This window comes from Cervus elaphus, chromosome 27 (assembly GCF_910594005.1).
Source record: "Cervus elaphus chromosome 27, mCerEla1.1, whole genome shotgun sequence".
Classification (NCBI taxonomy): Eukaryota; Metazoa; Chordata; class Mammalia; order Artiodactyla; family Cervidae; genus Cervus; species Cervus elaphus.
Genome location: NC_057841.1, coordinates 41,019,016 through 41,045,184, shown reverse-complemented (window position 1 = coordinate 41,045,184; position 26,169 = coordinate 41,019,016). Strand labels below are relative to the sequence as shown.

The 26,169-nt window shown below is 43.6% G+C and overlaps 1 protein-coding gene across 6 annotated transcripts in view; it reads left to right on the top strand.

The window, feature by feature from the left end:
* DLGAP1 (DLG associated protein 1) overlaps positions 1–26,169 on the top strand; it is a 750,273-nt gene that overhangs the window by 408,661 nt on the left and 315,443 nt on the right. For 5 of the 6 annotated variants that reach the window (XM_043888813.1, XM_043888814.1, XM_043888808.1 and 2 more), the window contains one exon: positions 15,292–15,358. The exons of the other annotated variant lie outside the window; for it this stretch is intronic. The gene's annotated coding sequence lies outside the window, so the exon portion shown is untranslated. The remainder of the gene's footprint in view (positions 1–15,291; positions 15,359–26,169) is intronic. 6 annotated transcript variants of the gene reach the window in all.

The window sequence follows — 26,169 nt, the reverse complement described above, 5'->3', positions numbered from 1 at the left end:
CCTCGCATCCATCTCTGTGACATCTGACTGCCCGCCCCGGGGCCGCAGGACCTGGCGTGGTCTAGACCCTGCTCTCCTGCTGAACTCTCCCTCCAGCCTTCTTGCTTCCAACAGTCCAGTTGCATAGACCTCCCTTCTTTGATTCTTCATTCCAGCACATTAATCGAGCAACCACTATCTGTCCAGCATCCTTCTAGGTACCTGGAGTACAGCAGTGGACAAAATAGACCTTCATTCTGATGTCAGACACCCACCAAGCACCCAGGCTCCTGGCCTGGCCCCTGCTGTTCCCTCCGCACCTGCAATGCTTCTCCCCACATTTCTATATGATCGCCCCTTCTCAGCATGTGGGTCTTAGCCCAGGCTCCTCCCCAGAGAGGTTCCCTCTGACCTCATCATTTTCTCTCCCCACAGGCTGCGTTATTTTCCCTCAAATCCCCATCATAACTGACATTATAGGTTCAGCTCTTCAGTATCAGCTCCCCGGCCAGACCGGAAAGATACAGGAGGGCAGGGCATTTTTTATTGTTTCCAGTGACTGGGTCCATAGCCCCAAAGTGCCAACCATTTTATATTTGTGTTTGTGTTCTGACGCCTGTGTTACTGCCAGGAGCTCAGATGACACAGCTCTCAGCACACTGGCCTCAGCCACACCAGCTCATCTGCTGCTTCTTATCCACTCCGAGCTTGGAAACTAGACAACCACAGCTCATAATAGCAGCCAGTGACTGCCCAGCGCCTTCATCCTCATGACAATCCTATCAGTTGCAGTCTATTATTATCCCCACTGTTCAGTTTAGGAAACTGAGGTTTGAAGAATATAAATACTGCATTTCTGGTGACTCAGCTAATAAATGTCAGAGCCAAATTAGAATCGGCACAGCCTGGCTCCACAGCCCTCATGCTTAACCGTAGTCATACAAGCTTATCCCTTTCTAGAAGTGCATATAAAGAAAGAAAAATTGACTCAGTGTTTTGGAGAGGGCCATCTATCAGGAAGGGGCATCAACTTTGATATGTGCCCATTTTGGTTACTTCAGCACTGCATCTCAGGGAGACCACAGTATCACATGTGTGTGTGCTCAGTCATGCCTGAGTCTTTCTGACGCCGTGGACTTAGCCCACCAGGCTCCTCCGTCCATCGGATTCTCCAGGCAAAAATACTAGAATGGGCTGCTATTCCCTTCTCCAGGGGATCTTCCTGACCTAGGGATTGAGCCCACATCTCCTGTGTCTCTTGCATTGGCCGGCGGATTCTTTACCACTGCCTCACCTGGGAAGCCCTGCAAAGCATCCCAGGGCTATTCAAAACAGATAACTAAGAAGGACCCACTGTGTAGCATAGGGAGCTATACTCAATATTTTGTAATAACCTATAAGGGAAAAGAATCTGTAAACAAGTTACAATTATTATATTAATATCACTATTAGGTCAAACTCGTATCTTTTTTTTTTAAGAAATTGGAGTAAAATGAAGGAAATATATGTGAAGAAACCATTTTTTCATATAATTAGCAATCAGTCCTTAGACGTTTGAACCTGGAGAAAGTGAAGAACAAGGTCAATGGCCACTTCAAAGAATAATTCACAGATTTAGAGACTGGGCGAGCCTACAGTGCTTTCAAGTTTCCTCCTCGGCATAACGAGAAGAAAATTCTGCCATGGAATCAGTGACAGTGCATGTCAATATTGTTTGTAAATTAAGCTATAACTATTAAGAAAAACTAGCAAAGAAGAAATAAAGAGTTTATAATAAATCTTTTTCTGCTTTAAAAAGGAATCTGAAAATAATAGATATATATATGGAGGAGGGCATGGCAACCCACTCCAATATTCTTGCCTGAAGAATCCCCATGGACAGAGTAACCTGGTGGGCTACAGTGCATGGGGTCGCAAAGAGTTGGACACGACTGAGCAACTAAACACAGCACAGCACTACGTATGTATAACTGAACCACTTCGCTGGACACCGGAAACTGATGTAACATCGTAATCAGTGATTGTTATTGAGTCATAAGTTGTGTCCAACTCTTTTGGGACCCCAGGAAGGTAGCCTGCCAGATTCCTCTGTCTTCAGTTTAAAAAAAAGAAAAGAAACACAAAGTATCAGGGGCTACATTCTAAATGTGTAAGCTATGTTCTCTAAGCAGCAGAGTTGCAATACATGCAAGAGAGTATCTTGAAAGCATGTGTAAAGTCACATGATCTAGAGCATCCCCTCCACCTCCTCCATGTTTCCAAAGCTGACTTCTCCTGGGGGTACCCACGTTTAGCCTCCATTCACAGCTCATTCTTGCCCTGTTCATGAGCCCTCCATGTGCTCCCTCTATGACTTTTAATAAGAGTTGAGGCAGGTAGCTTATGTGTCAGAGCTGACTTGAAACACCCAGACAAGCTGAGTGTCTCTCTGTCAATATCCATCAGCTTTCAACATGAGGATCAGAACTTCCCAGTGGTGGGTCTTCACTCCTGATTCTTTGCTCTTGGAGAAGCTGACAGTTTTCATGTTACTCCATATAGGTCTCCAAGCTGAATAGTTCTGTGACTGTTGGAGGGTTGGAACCTTTCTAGAATGCTCCTCAACAGTATTGTGTCCATTCATTCACTCATTAATTCAAACATCATATTTAGCTTCTTACTATAGACCAGAAATCCTGCAAATGTGATCGGACAGACCTCTGGGCCTTCACTCAAGCCATTCACTAATAGACAAGACTATACCCAAATGATTGTGATACTGTGTTGCTAGGGAAATCATGGAAGAATGCATATGAAATTATGGAGGCACTTGGTGAGGGTGAGGGAATACCTGTCTGGGAACAAAGGGAGAATTTCTTCCTTTTAAAATGCAAGACCTATTATGGGGAGCTGGGCATGTGAAAAGTCTAAGATACAGGAAAGGGAAAGACTCATCTCCTGCTGGGACTGACATGATCTGTAGGGAGAACCTAGAATTAATATGTCTCTAGAGTGGCGAAGGGTGGGGGGCACAGAACAAGGAGGAAACGGGAGTAGAGCTGAGAGAGGCAGGGTCGTGCTAGCCTCAGTGATGGTGAAAGTTCGGGAATTGATTCATGTCAGGATGAGATCACAGCTTCAACGACCGACGTGTGTGTGGAGGCTGGACTGGCAAGGGGGGAGTAGGGGGCACCCAGTGAGTCTGAGGGGGTTCAGACTATATCCCCATAGCAAGGCAGGACTCTTAAGATGGTGGCTTGACCTCTAGAGGATGACCCCAAGATGGCTACAAGGAGAGGACTGTGTATTATGGGCTAAGTGTTTTTTTATTAGAAGCAATTAGTGAAGTCAAAACTGGGGGTATGGGATTTATATGAACACATTTTCTTTTCCTTGGTAAAAGACAGCTTCTCCAACCCCGAAGGCAAAGTGGAACAAGCTTGGACTTTGGAAGGAGAGCAGGTTCAAATCTATATCCTAGCACTAGCTGTGTGACCCTAGACAAGTTACCAAACCTCTCTGATCATAACAGCCCTCACCTGCAGTGTTCTACTATCTACACACAGCTCTGGTCCACTGTTGGGACTCAGACCCCAGGAACTATGAGCCACTTACATTGCTGTTCTCATCAGCATCATTGCTTTGCAAAGAAGAGGGAGACAGAACAGCAGATGGACCAGAAAACCTTTCTTGCTGGTGCTGAAACTGGGACAGATTGTGTCCTCAGCCCATCCTTGGGCATAGCTTACAGTTCACCTGACACTCCTGTGTGAAAGCACAAGTGTTGGTCACTCAGTCGTGTCCAACTCTTTGCGACCCCATGGACTACAGCCTGCCAGCCTCCTCTCTCCGTGGAATTCTTCAAGCAAGAATAACGGAGTGGGTAGCCACTTTAGATCCATTCAGTTTGTTGCAAATGACAAACTTTCATTTTTTAAATAGCTGAGTAATATTCCATTGCATGTGCGTGTGTGTGTGTATACTTCCCACACACACACGCCACATCCTCTTCATCCATTCACCTACAGATGGTCACTTTGGTCACTTGCACATCTCAGCTATTGTAGATAATGCTGCATAGATCTTTCGAATTAGTGTTTTTGTTTTCATGGGATAAATACCCAGAAGTGGAATTGCTAGATCATATGGTAGTTCTATTTTTAATTTTTTGAGGACCCTCCATACTGCTTTTCATAGTGGCTACACCAATTTACATTCCCATCAACAAGGTATGAGGCTAGATCCACTGGACATTTTAACACTTCTCGAAAAGCCTTGTCCTTGTCTGTGACCCCCAGGGGCCTCCTCTTTCCTGGAGCCTCCTGGCTTATCTACTGTTTATAGACCTTGAAAGCATTCCCTTCAGGCCCAGCACCCTTAGGGAAATTCATTTGACTGCAGCCTCCTCTTCCAGGGTCACGTGTACAGTCAGTAATCAAGATGAATGAAGAAACCACACTGGAAGTACCTGTACTTTGTCAGTACATTTTCTCAGTAAATGCAGTTTTGTTTTTAGTGACTAGGCAGAGTGACTAAATAAAAGTAACAGCAGATCTACCCGGAGAAACTATTTCCACAGTGCTCCCTGCCTGGGGCAACTCAAAGATCCGTAGTTGCGAGTTTAAGAGCTAGCTCACTTGACTGCTTTTAAAGACTCCGACTGACAACAGCAGGCTGTTATCTTCAGACCAGAGTGTCTATGGCATACTATTGTGGAATATTGCACAGGAAGATACATCTCTTTTTGAAAAGAATGTCAATTCAAGGAGAGTCTCTTGGACTGCAAGGAGAATCAAACCAGTCAATGCTAAAGGAAATCATCTCTGAATATTCACTGGAAAGGTTGATGCTGAAGCTCCAATACTTTAGCCATCCAATGCAAAGAGCCAACTCATTGGAAAAGACCCTGATGCTGGGAAAGATTGAGGGCAGGAGGAGAAGGGGGTGGCAAAGGCTGAGATGGTTGGATGGCATCACCAACTCAATGGACATGAATTTGAGTAAACTCCAGGAGATAGTGAAGGGCAGGGGAGGCTGGCATGCTACAGTCTATGGGGTGGAAAAGAGTCAGACACAACTTAGTGACTGAGTGTTATCACTAATTTAAGGAGCCTGCCAGCTTTTCTAGACAATCGTGGCCACTGGGAGGCACTATCCCAGTCCTCTTCTGTTAGCCCAAGGCTCTCCCCGTGTCCCTCAATTCTGTCTGAACAGATCAGGTCCCAAACCAGTCAGGGTGTGAGGGGGGCGTGTCCACACCAAGAGGGGACTGGGCACAAGGCAAGCAGGCTGCAGTCAAGGCTGGTGGCCGATGACCGGGAGGGCCAGGCTTTCAGAAAGAGAACAAGCAGCGGGAGCAGCAGCCCCCTGCCCAGGGCTGTGCCTCCTGCTCCTTTTTGCTGCTTTCTCTGTTCCTCTATATAAACGTAGAGAGGAGGATCAACCCCGGACAATGGAGGAGACCCAGTCATGGAGCTGAAATTCTGAATCAATCAAGCCTGCTTTCTAAATTGACCGTGAAATTACCCAAAAACGTATGAACAAGACTCCTTCAGGTTCTTTGCAGACATGGGGTCTAGAGAACAAATAGAGTTCAGATACAGAACAGAGAACGTTCTGTCTCCGACCCCAGAGTTTTGACTGTAGGTTCTGACCCAGAGCATATACTTATTTGGTCATTGATTCATGTCTGTCTGCCTCGCCAGACAGGAAGCTACACGAAGGGAGAGGCCATCTGTTTTTCCCTCGCATTTCATACAGATCTGAAAACTACTACCAGACTACTGTCTGGTCCTGCCCCTCGCCTCTAGTCCCCCGGGAAGGCAGGTGCCCAGAGAGGAAACCAATGACATCTGGTTCCCAGGGCCAGATCCAAGGCGGTGGGGGTGAGAGGCAGAGCAGGACAGCCTGGAGTGCCCCTTGCCGGAGTCCATCAGCCTAAAGGGCTGGAGCCAAAGTCAACGGAAAGACCACTTTGCCGTATTCCGTCCCCAGCTCCCAAACCTGAAGCTTGCATCTCACCTCTCCATGCAGGGGAAGTGAGGACGACCAGGCAAAAGCTGGTCAGAGGCTGAAGGGAGCACAGGTGAGTGTGTATTTGCTGCCAAGCAGACAGGGGGAGTAGGGAACACTCAGAGGGGCTGCCCCCCTTCAGGTGGGCACAGCCTCTGCACCCAGAAGGATGCTATGCCCCTCAGGCCTTGTTAGGGAAGAGAAGGGGCAGACAGAGAAAACGGTGGCCCCGCTTAGAAGCTGCCTTGAAAGAGTATTAGTCGCTCAATTGTATCCTACTCTTTTGTGACCCTGTGGACTGTAGCCCTCCACACTCCTCTGTCCATGGGATTCTCAGGCAAGAATACTGAAGTGGGTTGCCATTTCCTTCTCCAGGAGATCTTTCCAACCCAGAGATCGAACCCAGGTCTCCTGCATTGCAAGCAGATTCTTTACTGTCTGAGCCAGCAGGAGAAGCTACCTTAGAACCATTTTAGACCGGCTTCCACGTAACAATGACAACAGGGTAAACAGTGCCCAAATGCACAAGAGGGATGCGTCTGTTTCAGGAGGTTTCGAGAGCCAGTGGGTCATTGGTCTTCTTCCTTGGTCATGACCCTGCGTGGTTTCCTATAGGTGCTTGGATCAATGTCCAAGAGCTCTCCAGGGTGTTCTGACCCCATATTTCAGTATCACTGGACAGTGGTGTAATTGTCACCTTGTCACACCTACTCTCGTGGTTCTGCCTCTTAGGAATTGGTGCAGAGAGGGAGCAGGGGGCACAGAGGGGACCCCACTGAGTCCTGGGGACCACACTCTGAGGTTACCACCCAGAGTCCCAGGCCAGAGCATTTAGGGTAGCGACCCCGTGGACACCCCAGCAGGGTGGGGCCTTTCTGATGATGAATGGGCTCAGAGCTGCACAGACTCAAGGGCAACCTACACAGACTCTGAGCCTCTGTCCCCCACTCAAGATGCTACATACTAAATATGAACTAATGCAGACTTCTAAAACAGACCACTCCAAAAGCCGCCTCGAGAAATAGGAGCAATGGCTTCAGTAGGAGAGTATTTTAAAATGCAAACCGCCTGGGGAAATATTTGCTGTGTATTCGGTAGTGGTGGGCTCAGCCCAGCACCAGACACAGTAACTGCGTGATAAGTTGTAACTGTCACTGTCATTAAACCAGAGCTTTCTACAAGTTGATAGAAAAATAAGAAAGAGCCCACAGCAGACAGTTCACAAAAGGTGAGGTTCAGACAGCCCACAAAGTGCATAAAATCTCTTCCTTGTTAAAAATCAAATAATAAAACAACTCTTCCCCATCACTGAATTTACAAAATTTGCTTTTCTGTTTGTTGTATTTTAAGATAATGCCCAGTTCATTGCAGTTCAACACTCATAACCTTTCCGAAAAGTGACCTGCCAATTCATCTTACAAGATTAAGACTTTGGAGATATTTGTATGTACTTTGATACAGTAATTCTACATGTAAGGAATTCATTCTAAGAACATGCACAAATACTTATCTACAGAATGTTCCTCATACATTTATTAATGCAAAAAGCTAGGACTTATCTAAATATTTAACAAAAGATGTTTGGCTAAAGAGATCACCATACAATGTAAAGATATTCAGAGGCACAAATGATGTTACAGACTGTCTTTGTTATCATGCAAAGATGGTCAGGATAGCCAATACCACAAGTCCCCTACATATGAATGAGTTCCATTCCAACAGCATGTTTGTAAATCGAATTTGTTTGTGAGTCCAACAAAGTTAGCCTAGGTACCCAACTAATACAATCAGCTATATAGTACTGTATTGTAACATGTTGTAATACTTTTCAGGCAAATAAAACATAAAAAACACAAAAAATAAACATTTTTACCCTTACAGTACGGTAACTTGATGAGATGGTTAGATAGCATCACCGACTCAATGGACATGAATTTGCGCAAACTCTGGGGGACAGCGACAGACAGAGGGGCCTGGCATGCTGTAGTCCGTGGGGTCGCCAAGAGTTGGACGTGCCTCAGCAACTGAACAGCAACAAGAGTAACCTGAGAAGTACCGTAGTCCAGTACAGCAGCTGGCACCAGGGGCTGGCACTGAGTGAACAGGCAAGGAGAGTTACTGCCTGGAGCAGGGAGAGGAGGTGGGAGATGGTGGAGCTGGAGGATCCTCAGCAACAGGAGACAGGTGAAGCTGCCAGTTCACCCATGCTGATGCTGATGGCACAGGTTGTGGTTCCTTGCTGAATTCAATTCTATTTACCCTCTCGAGAAAAAGATGCAGTGATGTCTAGGTAGGTCTGTGCCAGCTATATCACCGCTGCTTTTACGCTTGCTTCTGGACATCCTGGGCTTGAAATAAAGATACTGCACTACCGTACTCAAAAGTAGTACTGTACGGTAAAGTACGTTAAAGCACAACCACTGGTGGATGATGCAGGCACATGACGACGTACACCAGACACATGAGTTAACTTACATGATCCGACATACAAATGCATGCTCACATATTCAGAAGTTTGCAACTTATAGTTCCATAGGTAGAGAATTTACTGTATTGGGAAAGGGAGCTTGCAAAACTTAAGGTGAGAAAAATACAATGTGTGCTAACAGTGACTGCCTATGTGTGGTGGAATTACAAATGTATTGTTTTGCTCTGCTTCACAGCATTTTCTGATTTTTCTGTAGTGCCTAAACATTGCTTCTATATTAAGAAAAGCAATAAACAATCTTGACTTTTATGACTTCAGGACATTGTCCAAGACTTAAATGCATGTCTAATCTGGGATCCCTTATCATCTGACTAATATTTATAGAGAACTTATATACGCCAGACTCTGCTGGTGCTGGAAAGACAAGCGTATGTGTTAGCTGTTAACTATCGGCTAGTACTTGTTTTACTATTAACACGATTATTAGCACCGGTACTAGTCTCCAGATCAGAATTAGTAGGGGAGTGAGTGTAGAAGTGTAAACAAGTCATTGCAGGATGGTACTGATATGTTCCAGCACAGGGAAATATAGGAGGGATCGCTAATCAGGACTTCAGGAGCCAAAGAAAAGAGGGCTTCCTGAAGGAAGGGGTAATTACCATTTAAGTCAAGGGGGCTGCTAAGGAAAAGAAAGGGGCCGTGTTGCTGGCAGAAGGAACAGCCCCAGCAGAGAAATTCACTCAGAGTTGCAACGCAAAGACCCAGAGGCTGTAGGCTGGGGTTAGGTGGGGAGGGAGCGGGAGGGGACAGAGTCAGAAGCAGGAAGCCTTGTAAGCTGTGCTGAGGACCCCGAACTTGACTCAGCTCCTGGATGAGATTTGCTCTGTGCTAATGTTCCTTGCTCTGTGGGGAAGAGGCCCAGGGTCAGCAGGACTGGAGTTGAGGAGCTGATCCCCCCTCCATGATTTGGTGGGTCACATACTCTTGTTTCTCAGCTGCCAGTATTTGATCCTTGATAGATGTATGTTTATATCAAGTCAAGAGACTGCTGTGTGCGTGCATGCTCAATCATGTCTAACTCTTTGTGACTCCATGGACTGTAGCCCTCCAGGCTTCCTTGTCCATGGGATTTCCCAGGCAAGAATACTGGAGTCAGTTTTCATTTCCTACTCCAGGGAATCTTCCTGACCCAGCGATCGAACCCGAGTCTCCTCCATTGGCAGGTGGATTCTCTGTCACTGAACCTCCTGGGAAGCCCTCTGATACTGCTGCTAGTCTTCAGTTATCCTTCTAACTTCCTGAATATTCAGGGTTTTGGCTACATTTAGGTATTCCCCCAACCCTTCTTCCATTCAATATGATCACCCTCAAACTCTTTCTGGGGAGAAATCTTGTTGCTACTCAGCCTCTGTGAAGTCTTCTAATTGATTAGAAGCTGCATGATCTGTTGCATGATCTGTGCACCCTCTGGTCTATACCCTGTCTCCTGGGCTCACTAGTTTGTTTCCTCAGCAGTTTTAAAAGAACTTGACACCCCAGGCCCCAGCTGAGGCCTTCCTTACCCACTGAACACCTGCCCTTCACAGAAAACTTTGACAAACACAGTAAGGCAGCTTTGCTAGAAGGAGACAACAAAAACCCATAGCAGAAAATTTAAAGTTCAGTAGGAGATGTAAATCTAGTCCACATTATGGCTGCTTCTGTGAAAATACACATAGAGTTAGACAATGTTTTAGTGGATTTATATGCCCCCAGGGAGCAATCAATGGACTCATTTCTCAGCACACACCAGAGCCCAGACAGTTCTGGAGGGGGCCTCCAAGCAGCACGCAGCAGGGTCCCTCTCGGCCTCTGAATGTTGTCACTGGATGAGAAGCAGTTAGGAGAGCATGAGTGCTTGCACTTAAGCAGAAAACCACAGATGTAGCCTTGACTTAGATGAATCACACACCTTCACCCTTCAGGGCCTCCTCTTGTCCCACACAGACGCAGTGACCCAGAGCCATCGCTGGGACTGTCAGGACCGTGGGATTTGTTTTGCCAACTTATTCAAATTCACCTGCAAAGCCATGGGGAGAATATACTTCAGGTTTCAAGGTCTGGGCTTAGAGAGTGATTAGATGAGGTAAGCAACCTTATTTTAAAGTTCCTTCCATCTAAAAATGAAAAAATTGAACACAGAGCTACCATATGACCCTGTAAACCCACTCCTGGACATATATCTGAAGAAAACTAGAATTCAAAAAGATACATGCACCCCGATGTTCACTGCAGCGCTACTGACAATGGCCAAGACATACACGCAACCTGAATGTCCACTGACAGATGAATGAATAAAAAAGCTCCGGCACATATATACGCAGTGGAATACTAATCAATGATAAAGAAAGTGAAATACTGCCATTCACAGCAACAGGGGTGGACCTGGAGATTATCATACAAGTGAAGTGAGCCATGCAGAGAAAGACAAATGTCATAATATACGTGAAATCTAAAAAAACAACCATGATGCAAATGAACTTATTTACAAAGCAGAAATAGACTCACAGACATAGAAAACAAATTTATGGTTACCAAAGGGTAAAGGGAAGGATGGGAAGGATAAATGGGAAGTTTGGAATTAACATATACACACTACTATAAATACAATGATAACCAGTAAAGACGGACTATGTATCACAGTGAACTGTACTCATTACTTTGTAATAACCTAAATGGGAAAAGAATCTGAAAACGAATAATATGCATAACTGAATCACTTTGATGTACAGCTGAAACTAACACAACATTGTAAATCAACTATGCTTCAATAAAAAATAAAAAACATGAAGTGGGCAGATAAAAAAAGGATTCCTTATGTAATTATCATATTAATGTTTATCTCAAAAATAGAATACATATAAATGTGTAAAGTGAATTATTAATGGCAATAATTTTTAAACATTTTTAAGTGAATCATCCGAAAAGGCAAGCAAACTGTATATGGAGATCATAAGGCAGAAGTGGGGCAGAGTAGGGGGGAGGAGATGAGGGCCCACACTCTGGTACCAGACCCTTGTATTTAGCCCTGTTCCCAAGATTTACCAGCTTTCTTATGTTGAAAAAATTATTTAACCTTTTCATCTCTTCGTCTTAAAAGCGGGAAGGATCACTGTACCTGCTTCACACTATTGTTATCAAGTGTCAGTGAGCTAATGTATCTAAAGGACTTGGAACCATGCCTGGCACACAGTAAGGTCAATATACAAGCCAATTAATGACCTAGTGTACCATGTACATTTTACAATTTGCCTTCCTTAAATTCACCTGCTGGTATTCTTATCAATTTACTCCAGTGGACTTCATATTAAAAGACAAGACATTAATAGCTTCATTTATCTGGTCTTGTGGGATTTTACCTTGCCCCTTTGGCTGCAGAGGAACTCTACTTAATGCACTGTAATGACCCGAATGAAGGAAATCCAAAAGGGAGAGGACATGTCTATGAATGGCCGATTCATTTTGCTGTGCAGTAGAAACATAACATTGTAAAGCAACTGTACTCCAATAAAAATTTTTTTAAAAAAGAAACAGGAAAAACAGATTAAGACACTCCAACATACTATCGTATGAACTCCATAAAGAAAATACAGAAAACAAAGTCAATTTTCAAATATGAAAAAAATAAAAGATAATATAAAAGAACAGTTCAGTTTTGTCTTCCTTATTCCATAGGAATGTTTTTTTCCAGCATCAAAACACTGAATCATATGCATAGCTGAAGCCTAACATTTAAAACTTCTCTCATGATGTAATAAACATCTGTTTAGGCTAAGGCAATTGCAACTGACTGCTATCCTCATATGTCACAATGGCACATTTCTGATTCTTAAATCAATGCAACAGCCGTTTATCATGCTTAGTAAGGATGCATCATTCATTCAACAAATATTTATTTTTCCAGGCATTGATGCTGATTAGTATAATTATATATGCTCATTTGAATATGGAATGTTCCATAATTTAGATTTCTTTCAATAAAGGCATTTAAATAAGAATAATATGCCCTTCAATCAAGCCATTGACTTTCCAAAAATTTTAAGATGTAAACATACTGTTAGTCATCCACTCTCACCCCATGGTTTTAGCACCTATTATTCTTGCCTGAATCAATTATTAACCAGCCTGTGTTATCTCCTAATGATAGAATCACCATCATTTCTAGGTTCACTGATTGATATTCTACCGTAAAAAAAAAACAACTCTTATTTATTTAGTATTGACTATATATTCTTATTTTATTCAATTCTATTTATGTTGCTGCTGAAATTTTCTGAATCTTTTGCCCCATATTTGGTCAGAGGGAGTACCTTCAGGCAAACCCTTATGTCATTTTGATATTTCCCAGCATTTCTTAAGCTTTTCCTTACTTTATGACATAAGAAGTTCAAGGATCATCTTATATTTTCCAGGCCCCAGTATTAGATTTTATAGAGAAGCCATTTCAGGAACTCTGCTTCCTTTTAGTCAAGAATGGTAGTTAGAACCCAAGACCCGGGTGATGAATGTACTCATAGCTATGACACTGTCATTGCTTCCAGCTCCTCTCAATAGAACTAGGAAATATATGTATGTGTGTGCTCATGCACACACATGCACACACACATATCTTTATCTACACCTATTAAAAAACCAGTGGTTCTCCACGAGGGAGATTTTGTCCCCAACAGACATTTGGTGATGTCTACAGACATATTAAAAAGCAGAGACATTACTTTGTCAACAAAGGTCCATCTAGTCAAGGCTATGGTTTTTCCAGTAGTCATGTATAGATGTGAGAGGTGGACTATAAAGAAAGCTGAGTGCAAAAGAATTGATGCTTTTGAACTGTGGTGTTGGAGAAGACTCTTGAGAGTCCCTTGGACAACCAGGAGATCCAACCAGTCCGTCCTAAAGGAAATCAGTCCTTGGTGTTCATTGGAAGGACTGATGTTGAAGCTGAAACTCCAATATTTTGGCCACCTGATGTGAAGAGCTGACTCATTTGAAAAGACCCTGATGTTGGGAAAGATTAAAGGTGGGAGGAAAGGGGACAACAGAGGATGAGATGGTCAGATGGCGTCACCAACTCAATGGACATGAGTTTGAGTAAACTCCGGGAGTTGGTGATGGACAGGGAGATCTGGCGTGCTGCGGTTCATGGGGTCTCAAAGAGTCGGACACGACTGAGCGACTGAACTGAACTGAACAGACAGTTCTGGTTGTTAGAGCTGGGGGGGTGGGGGACAGATCTGGTTACCTCTCCCATTTACTAAGTAGAAGCCAGAGATGCGAAATATCCTACAAAGTACAGGACAAGCCCCCACGATGAAGGATTATTGGATCCAAAATGTTAGTAGTGCTGAGGTTGAGAAGTCCTGACTATAAGGTTATCTTGAATCTCAATCCAGCACCAGTGGTGGTTCCTGCATTTCCCGTAACAGTGAGAAACCACCACCTCCGGCCACAGGGTGCTTCCTTATGGGATCAATCCTCAAATACACAGAAAGTATATTTCTGACATGTTATCCCATCTCTCTGCAGAAAAACAAACCTATGTACTGAAATAGGATTTGTCTAGATGGGATTTCTTTTATATTGGGGTTTTTTTTTTTTTTTTGGTCTTGGGGCTTCCCTGGTGGCGCAGATGGTGAAGAGTCTGCCTGCAGTGCAAGAGGCCCTGGGTTCCATCCCTGGGTCAGGAAGATTCCCTGGAGAAAGAAATGGCCCCCTGCCCCAGTATTCTTGCCTGAAGAATCCCATGGACAGAGGGGCCCAGTGGGCTACAGCCCCTGGGGTCGCAAAGAGTCAGACACGACTGAACAACTAAGCATAAACAGCCTGAAGAGAGTCAAAGTACTGTATTCTCAACTTACTTGGGTTGTTTTTTCCTGAATCTACTTAATGCAGGAGAACTACCCAAGCTTTATTGTTTTGCTCTTCTTTACACTTGTAGCTCTGAAAATAAACTATCATTTACTTAGGTCCATACGTCCTGGCATATGAAAGTCTTTAAATGTATTCGCCCTATTGGCCTGTGTGATTTTCTGGCTCAATTTCTTATACCAAAAGAGGTTATTCAATTCTATTTATGTTGCTGCTGAAATTTTCTGAATCTTTTGCCCCACATTTGGTCAGAGGGAGTACCTTCAGGCAAACCCTTATGTCATTTTGATATTTCCCAGCGTTTCTTAAGCTTTTCCTTACTTTATGACATAACAAGAAGTTCCAGGATCATCTTATATTTTCAGATTACACACTAGCCTTAAAAGAACAGGTTAAAATTCGAATTATGACAACAAGGGGATACCAGGGCTGTGGCAGGAGGGACCAGGGCCTGAAAGCAATTTGCTCAGGGTTCAAAAGCAGTGCTCAGCCTTCATATCTAAGTTAGAGATGGATGGGTCCATCTCAGCATAGATGCACTACTGTTAGCAGCTGCCGTAGAGGTAGTGCGAACTAAAATTTCTGCATTTGGAGATGACACATTCTTTGGAATCTTTAAAAAAAAAAAAAAAAAAAAAGTCCCATGAGGCTGTTACTAAATGGAAATAAAACAAAAACAGGTTTATGTAAAGTAATGCTACCAGGCCAGTTTATTCAAGGATGATACAGTTTGAACTCCCATTTACAACTTGAGAGCAGATTTTTAGATGATATTATAGAATGTAATCAAAAGGCAATCAAAATAAAGCCAAAACCAGTCATATGGCATCTATTTCCAAATCTAGATCTCTCAACAGAGCATTCTTCTGAGGTCCAGAACCTCGAGTCCAGCTCTTTGCTGGGTATCTACTTCCTATGGCCCCATAGTCACCTACTGTATCAAGTCTAAAGTAGATTTTATTACACCTAACTCTACTTACTGCTTGCAGATGAGCTACTTTGATGCTGACCAGTGACCTGGAACTGCTCATCTCTGCAGCAGGCCTCAGAAACTAGGTAAGGAAGTAGTCACCTCCAGTCTATTTACTAGCAGCATGTCCTTATGAGCTGTTCTATTTATCCAGACATCTACATATTACTTTACAGTTTACAACGTGATCTGATCAACATTTTTATTCAATCATCTTGATAGTCCTCTCCTACTATCCCCCTGCCTTTTTTTAAAAGCAAGAAATTTAACTCTAATTACATTCTTAAATGCACATTCATAGGCATGGATGGGGCCAAGCTTCAAACCTGTATCTTCTGACTCAAAAGTGTATTCTTTCTACCAGTTCCTGCTTTGCTCAATTGTGTAGGAATAGCAGACACTATGTAAGTTTCTCTGCCGGAGATGTTTTCATTCTACACAGAGAAACAACATGTGCACACACATATTCATACTTTTTCCCTCAAACTCTTGTGTTACTTTGAAGTAGTCTTCTCATAATAATATGTAATAATATAATAATTGGGGAAACTGTGGCTGAGTATATTGAATGATCTTGCCCAGTATTACCCAGATTGCAAATAGCAAAACTGCAGATGTCAGAATTCCTAATTTTCTTTACATTTGTGGATCATAAAAGAATGCTTCCCTGAAAAGTGCTTTTTACCCCTGTTGAGCTACAGAATCAACCCAAATTGCATCAGTACATTAGGAAATTAAATAATCCCTTTTACTACATAGTGATTGTAAGTGTAGCAGAACTACAGTTCGATAAACGTAGAAGTTGAATTTTTAATGGCTAGGACTGTAGTTGCAAAGGCAAAAGATTAATCATCCTTTCTGGCAGTTATCAGCACTGAAAGTTTCACTTTTGCCAGAAGAACGTAGAAAACTGGCATAAAATTACTTGTGTGAATCAGAATGTAGCACTTGACCATTCAGGAAAACTATTGGGGAAGGGACGCAATTGGCAAGAAGTGATCTCATCCTTGAAAGAAGGCGTGACTATTGATTTTTTGCTGTCTGGTCAACAAGACCTTGTACATCAATAGCCATTGCTTCATGGATACCTTGCCATTTATCTTTGGGTGGGGTGGAGTAGGATGGGAGAGCAAGCTGTGCTCTGGCTCCAAGTCCAGTGCAATCCAACACAACAACACAGACATTCACCTCATAGCTATCAGGGAAAAACTGAAGGCAGTAAGCAACACTCAATATACTCTGGAAAAGAAATGAGGCATAGACTGGTCATGCCAGCTGGGACCAGAGGGAAGGTAGGGAGCTTAGAAATGATGCATTACAATCTTGGTGAACTCGGTGGCATCCTGGCTTGGAACCAACCCATCAGAGGAATGGTGAGAGCAACCACCATGGCAGATCGACCCCATCCTACTAGTTCTGCCTCCAAGCATTTGTAAACTCTTTCTTACGTTCAACGTGATTGATGTAAAAAAGAAGCTTTCTTTTCCCAGGCTCATAACATCTGCAGAAAATCATCAGGCAGTGACTCTCCCCTCCCAGGCAGCTTTGTCTAACCACATGGCCTCTATTTCACAGTGTGTCTTGCACCAGCTCTTCGTTATTGGTGTCATTTTCTTCCTTTACTGGTTCAGAGCAGAGGTTTGAAATCAGGTGGATCTTTGTTGAAATCTTTGTCACTTACTAGCTGTGTGGCCTTGGGCAAGAGCCCTGAATTCTTTGAGCTTCTATGTACTCATCATTAAATGAGTGATACCACTGCAGCATCCTGTAAGGACTGAGGTTATACAGCTCAAGCACTTTATTCAGCACATGCCTGGCATAACACAGTGGCCACTACAGTTGTATTGCCCTACACCTAGTCCATTTCAGCAGGTTCATATTTGATAGCTTGACTCAAGAATCCTATTTTGATGGATCCATTTTTCCACTGCCACCATATTAATTTGGTAAACCAGAATGTTGATGGTGGTACTCTCATGTGCAAAGACCATCATTAGCTCCTTCTTGTCAACCCAGCAAACTAAAAAACAAAAGTCTTCCACAATCTAGCCTCAACCTAACTTTTCTGCCTTATCTCCCAGTTAAGCCCATCGGGGATCTTCATGGTCTCCTCCTGATGCATGGTAGTGAGCTACCCTTGCAAGTGAAGACCTGGTAACATCAGTGGATGATACCAAGGTCCTTTAACTCCCAGGGAAGGGACACACAGAATCTCCAACAGGAAACTTCCCACAAAGCTAAGGAATGGAGATGTGGGGATTACAGGTCTTCCCCAAGTGCCTACCAAGGAGATTAAAATTACTCAAGATGCCTATGAAACAGAGTGCCTGAAAAGTGGGCAAATCCTTCACCAAGCTTTCTAGTGGATCAACTGTGTCCACATTCAGGAATCTCTGACACAGCAGGTGTGTTATCTTGGCCGAGCTCTCACGGGCTGTGCATGTCTTAGTTTATCCGAATGTTCCCTCCATCCCTTTGCAGAGCTTCACTGGGGCTGTGCTTCACTCTTGGGAACCCATGGGCACCTGCACTGGAGAGCTGGGACACCCAGTGCTGCTGGTCAGCACAGGTCCTCTCCTGAACGCTGCTGCTTCTGCAGCTCAGCTTCTCCATTTTCTTTCCATCTGCCCCTCCCTTTCCAGTCCTCCATCACTGGATCCCCAGTTCAGGGTCCCATCACTGCTCCTTCTATTTCAATCACCACCCCCAGTTCTCCTCTTTCTGCATTCCATGACTGCCATTGTCCCCCACCCCACCCCGACTCAGGAGACAGTCCCCAGAGCAACCCATAATGCTGTAGAAATCACACTTGCAGCAGAGAAAACATGTGCAGAAAGGCTCCAGAAGCAAGACTTAATGGCCTAAGAGGCTGCACCTCTAGTTCCTGAAGCAAAAAGTCTGAGCTTCAGTCCCCTGAATGTCACCTGATTGCTTCTCCCCACTTTAGTGCCCCTGTTAGATTCAGTTGTTAGTTGGCTGTTTGTCACTTTCCACCGACTCTAAGTGGCTAAAGAGAGCCTGGAAAACATCAAACAGGGTGTTTCTTATTTCAAAGAAACTGAGACTCAGAAAGGTGAAGCGACTGCTCTGGCGTAGGTGCATTAAAAGCGAGAAATGTTCTGCGTGGCTATGTCTCCTGTAGTCAGCATGTTTATGTCAAACCTTTGTCAGGAGTGCTTCGTTTCCATAGTAACAGACACGATACTTTAGCAACGACAACAACAAGGCACACAGCCAGTGCACGAGTTGGCTAATAACAGGTAGGGCGTGTCTCAGAGCTCAGCTTGAATAAAGAGGATTGTAAGGAACGAGGACAACGCGCCCCCAGATCTCCATCCTTCAGAATGTTAACATCCCAGCACTTGCTTCTCTACCAGACCCTCTCCCCCCCTTTTCAGACACAAGGAAATCTGGAGAAGCCTTCCCTTTCTTTTTTCTTTAAGGCAAATTAACAGAGGGGGTAGGGAAGGTGAGCTCCTTGAACCAGATTCACTTTTTTCTTTTAACCTCCTTCCTAAAATCCACCCTACCACCACCACACCACATCCTCAGTCTGAGGGAAGGTGTGTTTTTTGTTCCTTGTGATCTTGTTATCTGACATCTTCCCTTTTCCTCCAGGTACCGACTTTCCCATATATAGTTTTCACAATGTAATCTTAGTATGATTATTATTTACTCTAGCAAGAGTATTCACTCTATATCTTACAGAATGCTGCATTAAGAACCACGCAAAATGGGATGATTTGAGAGAACAGCACTGAAACATGTGCATTACTATATGTAAAATAGATGACCAGTGCCCCGTCCCATGCATGAAGCATGGCACCCAAAGCCAGTGCTCTGGGACAACCCAGAGGGACGGGGTGGGGAGGAAGGTGGGAGCCCCGGGGTGGGTGGGAGGGACACATGTGTACCCGTGGCCAATTCATGTTGATGTATGGCAAAAAGCCATCACAATACTGTAAAATAATTAATTATCCAATTAAAATAATTAATTGAAAATAATTATTTTAAAAATATTGGGATTTCATTTAAGTTTTCATTTTGGTAATTTTTTTCATTTTGCTGATTTTAAATAAAAACTTGGAAACTGAAAAAAAAAAAAAACCCACCCAAAATATGCTCAATGATTGTCAAAGCCCAAGTCTTCTCTTGTGCTATTTACTTAGTAACAAATGACGGATGAATGGAGCAGACTCTTAAGGTTGGTCACATGTCTAATGACTTGACAGACTCCACATTTATCAATACTAGTTTCACTTGTTTCTGACTCATTGGAAAAGACTCTGGTGCTGGAAAGGATTGAAGGCAGAAGGAGAAGAGGACAGCATAGGATGAGATGTTTAGACAGCATCACTGACTCGATGGACAGGACTTTGAGCAAATTCCAGGAGATAGTGAAGGCGGGGAAGGCTGGAGTGCTATAGTCCGTGGGGTCACAGAGAGTCGGACACAGCAGAGGACTGAACAAGTGTCACTTGTTACTCTATTATATGATGTAAAATATATTTGAGGACATAAAGGTAACAAAACTGATGGAGAAAAACACTAAGCTCCTTGGGGCTTTCCTAGTGGCTCAGTGGTAAAGAATCCACCCACCAACGCAAGAGAGATGCGTTTGATCCCTGGTCCGGGAAGATCCCACATGCTGCAGAGCAGCTAAGCCCGTGCACCGCAACTACTGAGCCTGTGCTCTAGAGCCTGGGAGCCACAGCTAGAGCCGCTGGAGCCCCCTGTCCACAACAAGAGAGCCACCCCAATGAGAAGTCCGCACCCCGCGACAAAGAGTAGCTCCGAAACTACAGACAGCCCACACAGAGCAATGAAGATCCAGCATAGTCAAAAATATGTATTTTTAAAAGAAAGATACTAAGTTCCTTGAACCGCAGTCATCACTCTTACACTGACCTCTGGCATCGGCCCTTAGATTAGATGGGAGGCAGTGGTGCCTAATGGTTACAGACAGACCCCAGGGCCAGCTTTTCTTCACTGGCCTCCTGGCTCCCACCATACCCCCGACTGCAGCACTGGGGGTAGGTTATCCTGTTTCTTTGTGCCACACCTGTCTCATTTGTAAAAGGGAGGCTTTAATAGTACCTGTACTGTAGAATTCTTAATAGGATTTGATGAGCTGGAATATATGAAGAACAGGGCATCTGAAACAGATGTTTAGTCTTTGGGTATATCCTGCTCAATAAGTAAACTGCTGGCAGACAGGTTGGAGGAATAACTCAGGAGATTCATAGTGGTAAGTCAGGACAAGCTTTGAAAAGAAACCTTGTTTGGTAACCTTGTTGAGCCATTCATTTCCTTACATAGAGGAGTCATATTAACTATGGCTTGTATTGTTTCATCTTATACATGTTGGTCCAAGGTAGAAGGAAGGGTGAGATTTTCAGGGTGATAAAAGAGGATGCTAGAAAAATCAGAATTTCAGGTTTTTATTAAAATTAATTCCCACTGTCATTTCCCTACTTCCTGGTTAGGAGCACAGGTTGAAATGGAAGAGAGCAGTATCCAGGTCTCAGTTTCATGGATGAAGGTCTAACATGGTGCAAGTTCTTAGAGGTTAAAGGGAAGAGTTTCTGAGCAGCAGTTACTATTATTTGCAATGATGATGATGATGATATTCTATAGCATATGAATGAACAAGCTCAGGACACACTAGACAGAGGTAAGGATTCTCTCCCCCCAAATCTTGGGGTGTATCTGGGGGAATAACCAAGCTATTTCTGCTGAGTGGCTTCTCCTGGTCCCCATTCTTATCCAAAGGTAGCAGACCTCTCGCTATGCAAATGATCATCTCCCAAGCCTGGGTGCCGACTGGGGATGCATGTGCAGGCCTGCCCACTCTCGACAGATGGCAGTGAGCCCGAACCCTCCATATGCCGCTCTGTTCTCCAGGAAGGCACGGGCACGCTTGCAGATTTGGCTGCTGCAGCCGTGCCCGTGGGTGTCTCTCTAGCAGCATCCCTGTCCTCGGGCTATTTAGCACCACACGGGTCTCCAGCAAGTTGAACATATTCCATTGCCTGTCAGGCTCTCAGATGTTGGGCTATAAGTCCTGTAAGTCTATGGAGGTATCTGGGGTTTCCAATCAGCTCAGTTGAACAGGGGTGAAACTGTTTGGCATAGCATCATTTCTACAGGCTGTTGGGCATCTGCCTAGCCGGCGAGAGCAGAGAATCTTCTGTTTTCAGTGACTTTTATTCTCATCAAAGGTCTCAGACTTGTCAGAGTTCACTCATCTTTAAGGCAGTAACATTCTCCCAATGGAATTTGTGCATTCTATATCCAAGTGCAACTGGTATTTCAGAAATAACCTGTTTGGGGCTGGGTACACTGTTTTCCTTATCTTTTTCCCCCTTGTGATCACTTTTAAAAATCAAAAGCTTAATTGATTTGAAACTCTCCAAAAGGATTCCCAGGAACTGATTAATTACATCTTCTGTTTGAGATTTGGTTCTACAATACCCTTGTTAATGACAACTAGCAGTTTCCATCTTTCTTTTCCTTTCCAGCTTTCTTGGTTTTTTTTGGGGGGTGGGGGTGGGAGTATAATTACTTTACAGTGCTGTTAGTCTCTGCTTTACAACAACGTGAACCTCCCACATGTATACTTACACCCCCTCCCTCTTGATCCTCCCTCCCATCCCACCCCTCTAGATCTTCACAGAGCACCAAGCAGGGTTCCCTGTATTATATAGCAGCTTTCCACTAGTTATCTGTCCCACCCTCCCCTTCCTGCCCTGTATCCATGTGCATTTTCTACGTCTTCATCTGTATTCCTGCCCTGCAAATAGGTTCCTCTGTACATCTTTCTAGATTCCACATATATGCATTAATATACAGTATTTGTTTTTCACTCTGTATAACAGATTCTAGGTCCATCCACATCTCTACAAATGACCTTATTTTGTTCCTTTTTATGGCTGAGTAATATTCCATTGTATTTATGTACCATGTCTTTATGCATTCATCTGCCAGTTCCTTTTTAATCTTAACCACCACCTTAGGTCCTAATGGGGCTTTACTCCTTCCCTGAGCTCTGGTGCAGCAAGTTGGCACCTTTCTACCAGCTCACCCACCACCTTAAATCTCTGTGAGATTCACTTCCAAGACCCCTGACTGTGGCTCATTCCATGTGCTCTATGTATTCTCACTTCCTCTTGTGCACAGTTCTCACAGCTGAGCTTATTAAACTCAGCTCACAATAAAACTGTTAAAATTTGTTTTAAAGGAAGCCATGGTGACCACTGAAGTGCTTTTAATTAAGGCTGAATTGGTACATTGCTCTGAAAGTAAAACAGAATAGTTTTCCAACCCAAACTAGCTATGGGGTTCCCATTTGTCACTGATTTGAGTACTATTCTCTTGGTTTCTGCTTGGGGGAAGAAAAAAAATGTCATATTTATTGTAATGTTTTGAAGTTAGTGAGACATATGGCAGTGAATTAAGGAGGGAACATGATTTCAGACACTGATTATTCATGAATAGACTCACTGAAGAAGGGAATTTAAGTTTAAGGAGCAAGAATAATGAGAACCTGAAGTCTCGGAGATTTTTATTCTTACCATTGAGATTTTGATCTCTTTTGAAATTTTGGTCCAAGTCCAAAAGGGTCTATATTTCAGTTTTGCCACAGAAATTGTTCTCTGTTCTCAGATCAGGATAGATAAACAGAAAAGAGAATTATATTCCTCTTAAGGAAAATGCAGGAATTCACTATTTTTATATCCCACTGAGCTGTGTTTGACAGGAATATTATTTCACCTCATAGTGCCAGAACAATTCCCCCCAAATAGTTCAAGTTCTCTCTCCCTACTGATGAATCCTTCCAGAACCTTACAGAGAAGTAGAGACCACTGACCTGCAGAGCTGAAATAAGCCTGACATCATCAAGTCCAGGGATTGTTTTTTAATTTAGCCATGAAACTTTTTATAAACAAAAATTTACACAGGGGCCTGACAAAGAGACACAAGTTGCTGTTCTGGTTGAAGCAGAAAAGACACAGACTTTCCCCAACTTGGTTTCTCCCAACCTTCCAAGTCAGCAAGGGGCCTTTCTCAATCCCAGTTCTAGCCCCACCTCCAACTCTTCTAGAAGCAAGGACACAGGGGCACAGAAAGGGGACTCACCTTGGCTTAGCCGGGCTCACCTGCCTCCCACAACACAACCCATTTTTGTTTGAGTTCAACCTCTGTCCCCTCCCAGGCTCCTCTCCAGGGCAATTATGTGATGCTGTGTATTTACTTTATGTGTTTGTGTATTTAAATAGATTTAAGTATATGTATAACTGAATCACTTTGCTATAAACTTGGAAGTAACAACATTGTAAATCAACTGACTGCTCAGTTGTGTCAGACTCTGGGACCCCACGGACTGTAGCTCTCAGGCTCCTCTGTCCATGGGATTTCCCAGGCAAGAATACTGGAGTGGGTTGCCATTTCCATCTCCAGGGGATCTTCCCAAGCCAGGAATTAAACCCACATCTCCTGCATTAGCAGACGGATTCTTTACCACTGAGCCACCTGGGAAATCAGCTATACTCCAATATAAAATAAAAATTAAAAGATGAATACCCCCACTCAATTGTAAGACCCTGGAAGGAAAAAGGTTGTCTCATTCCTTCACACTTCCCCCCCACCCCACTCCCGCCCAACACACACACACTGTACTTTATATGAAGCAGGCGCTTGGACCACGAACAGTGACTGGTATGAACTAGAGTTGCCCCCCTACCCCTAGAATGATGGCCCACATTAGGTAAAGCACTGGAGTTGTTAGGAATACAAGAAATTTGATTTGGGTTTATTGAAGTTTAGAAATTCAGGTTTATCTGTAATCTCATTTTCCAAATGAAAGCAGACCCAAGAATAACCCTTAGTTGTTTAGAGTGTTAAATATCAGAGATCAGGGGTTTCAGAACATCAGCCAGTGTTGGAATCACCCAAAACACTTGTTTAAACAGCTTCAGTCACGGGACCTGTGGTCCAAGAATCTGCATTTTAAACAAGGTCCCAGGTGATATGGATGCTGCAGGTCCAGGGACCTACTTTGAGAAAGAGCCATCACTGACCTTACATGGAGATGCTAATTTGGCATTAAGTTTTCAGCCCCTGGCACAGGCTGAGCATGGAGCAGCTAATAGACATTATCAATTAACCTCTCCTTTCGTAGCTGGGCTGCCAGAAAGGCAAGGGAAGGGCTATGATTCAGTGAAAGGAATCAGGATTTATTTCAATTCCAGCTAAATATGTCACAGAGGAGCCACCACTCAGCTCATTAGGAAACCGTCTTAGAATGCCACATTGTAGGGTTGAAAACTGATGTCATTTCTTTGCCAGGTGATTCAGTGAGCTGTCACATGTCCAGACACCTCCCTATGAGCAGTCCTCTGGTTACTAGACTTCTTGAAAGTGAGCAACTTCCTAATTAAGAGTTCAGATCCAACTACTGACAGTATGGGGAATACATTTCTCCTGATAACCACAGAAAATGAAGGCACCTTCAGAAATAATGCCATATGCAGCAACATGGATGGACCTAGAGATTACCATACTAAGCAAGTCAGAAAAGACAAATAGCAGATGATATCACTTACCTGTAGAATCTAAACTACAAATGAACTTATCTGTGAAACAGAAAAGACTCAGACACAGAGAACTGACATGGTTGTTGGTGGTTGCCAAGGGCAGAAGGGGCTTGGGGAAGGGAAGGATGGAGAGTTGGGATTAGCAGATGCAAACTATTACACATGGGATGGGTAAACTACAAGGTCCTGTTGTATAGCACAGGGAAATATATTCAATATCCTGTGATAAACCATAATGGGAAAGAACATGAAAAAGTATGTATGTGATTACTGTACAGCTGACATTAACATGTTATGAATCAACCGTGTGTGTGTGTTAGTCACTGAGTCATGTCCAACTCTCTGCAACCCCATGGACTCTAGCCCGCCTGGCCTCTCTGTCCATGGAATTCTCCAGGCAAGATTACTGGAGTAGGTTGCCATTTCCTCCTCCAGGGGATCTTCCTGACCCAGGGATAAACCTCAGGTCTCCCACATTAAAGGCAGACTCTTTACCATCTGAGCCAACAGCGAAGCCCATGAATCAGCTATACATCAATAAAAGTTTAGAAAATAGCAAATGAAATGAAAGGAAATTCAGTCACATGATGAGGAAGGAAAAGAACCCCTTCATTTTCATAAGGATCTACTCTTGACTTTCTTTGCATAATTACTACCATCATCCCCCTTCACCTGACATCAGAAAAAATATTTTCCCTTAATTTGTATGAAATAATTTATGCAAAATCAATTCAGAAGAGCCCATTCATTGAAAAAGTCCCTGATGCTAGGAAAGACTGAGGGCCAGAGGAGAAGCGGGCAACAGAAGATGAGATGGTTGGATGGCATCACTGACTCAATGGACATGAGTTTGAGCAAACTCAAGAAGATAGTGAAGGACAGGGAAGCCTAGACTACTGCAGTTCATTGGGTCGCAAAGAGTTGGACATGACTTAGCAACTAAACAACAATTCAACAAACACCGAGGACTGCTAAGCCAACCACTGTGCTGAGAAAAGTCAAATATGTGTAAGATCCAGCCTTCATCCTAGAGGTCTGCATAGCTAACGCAAAACAAGGAATATGTCCCCAAAACGGATTCAAACTAGGTGTCCAGCAAATTTTGCCTTCAAAGAGAAAGCCACTTGACCTGGTAGGCATTTACCATCCAGAACTTTCTAGTAGGACTTATGTATTTGTTCTGTTTGTACTCGCCTAATTAAGCCAGGGCTTTCTCAACTCACAGCTGGAGAAATTAAATTCTGGAGGGTTTCAGTGCCTTATCCTAGAGCAATTCATGGGCCAAAACCAGGATTAGAACT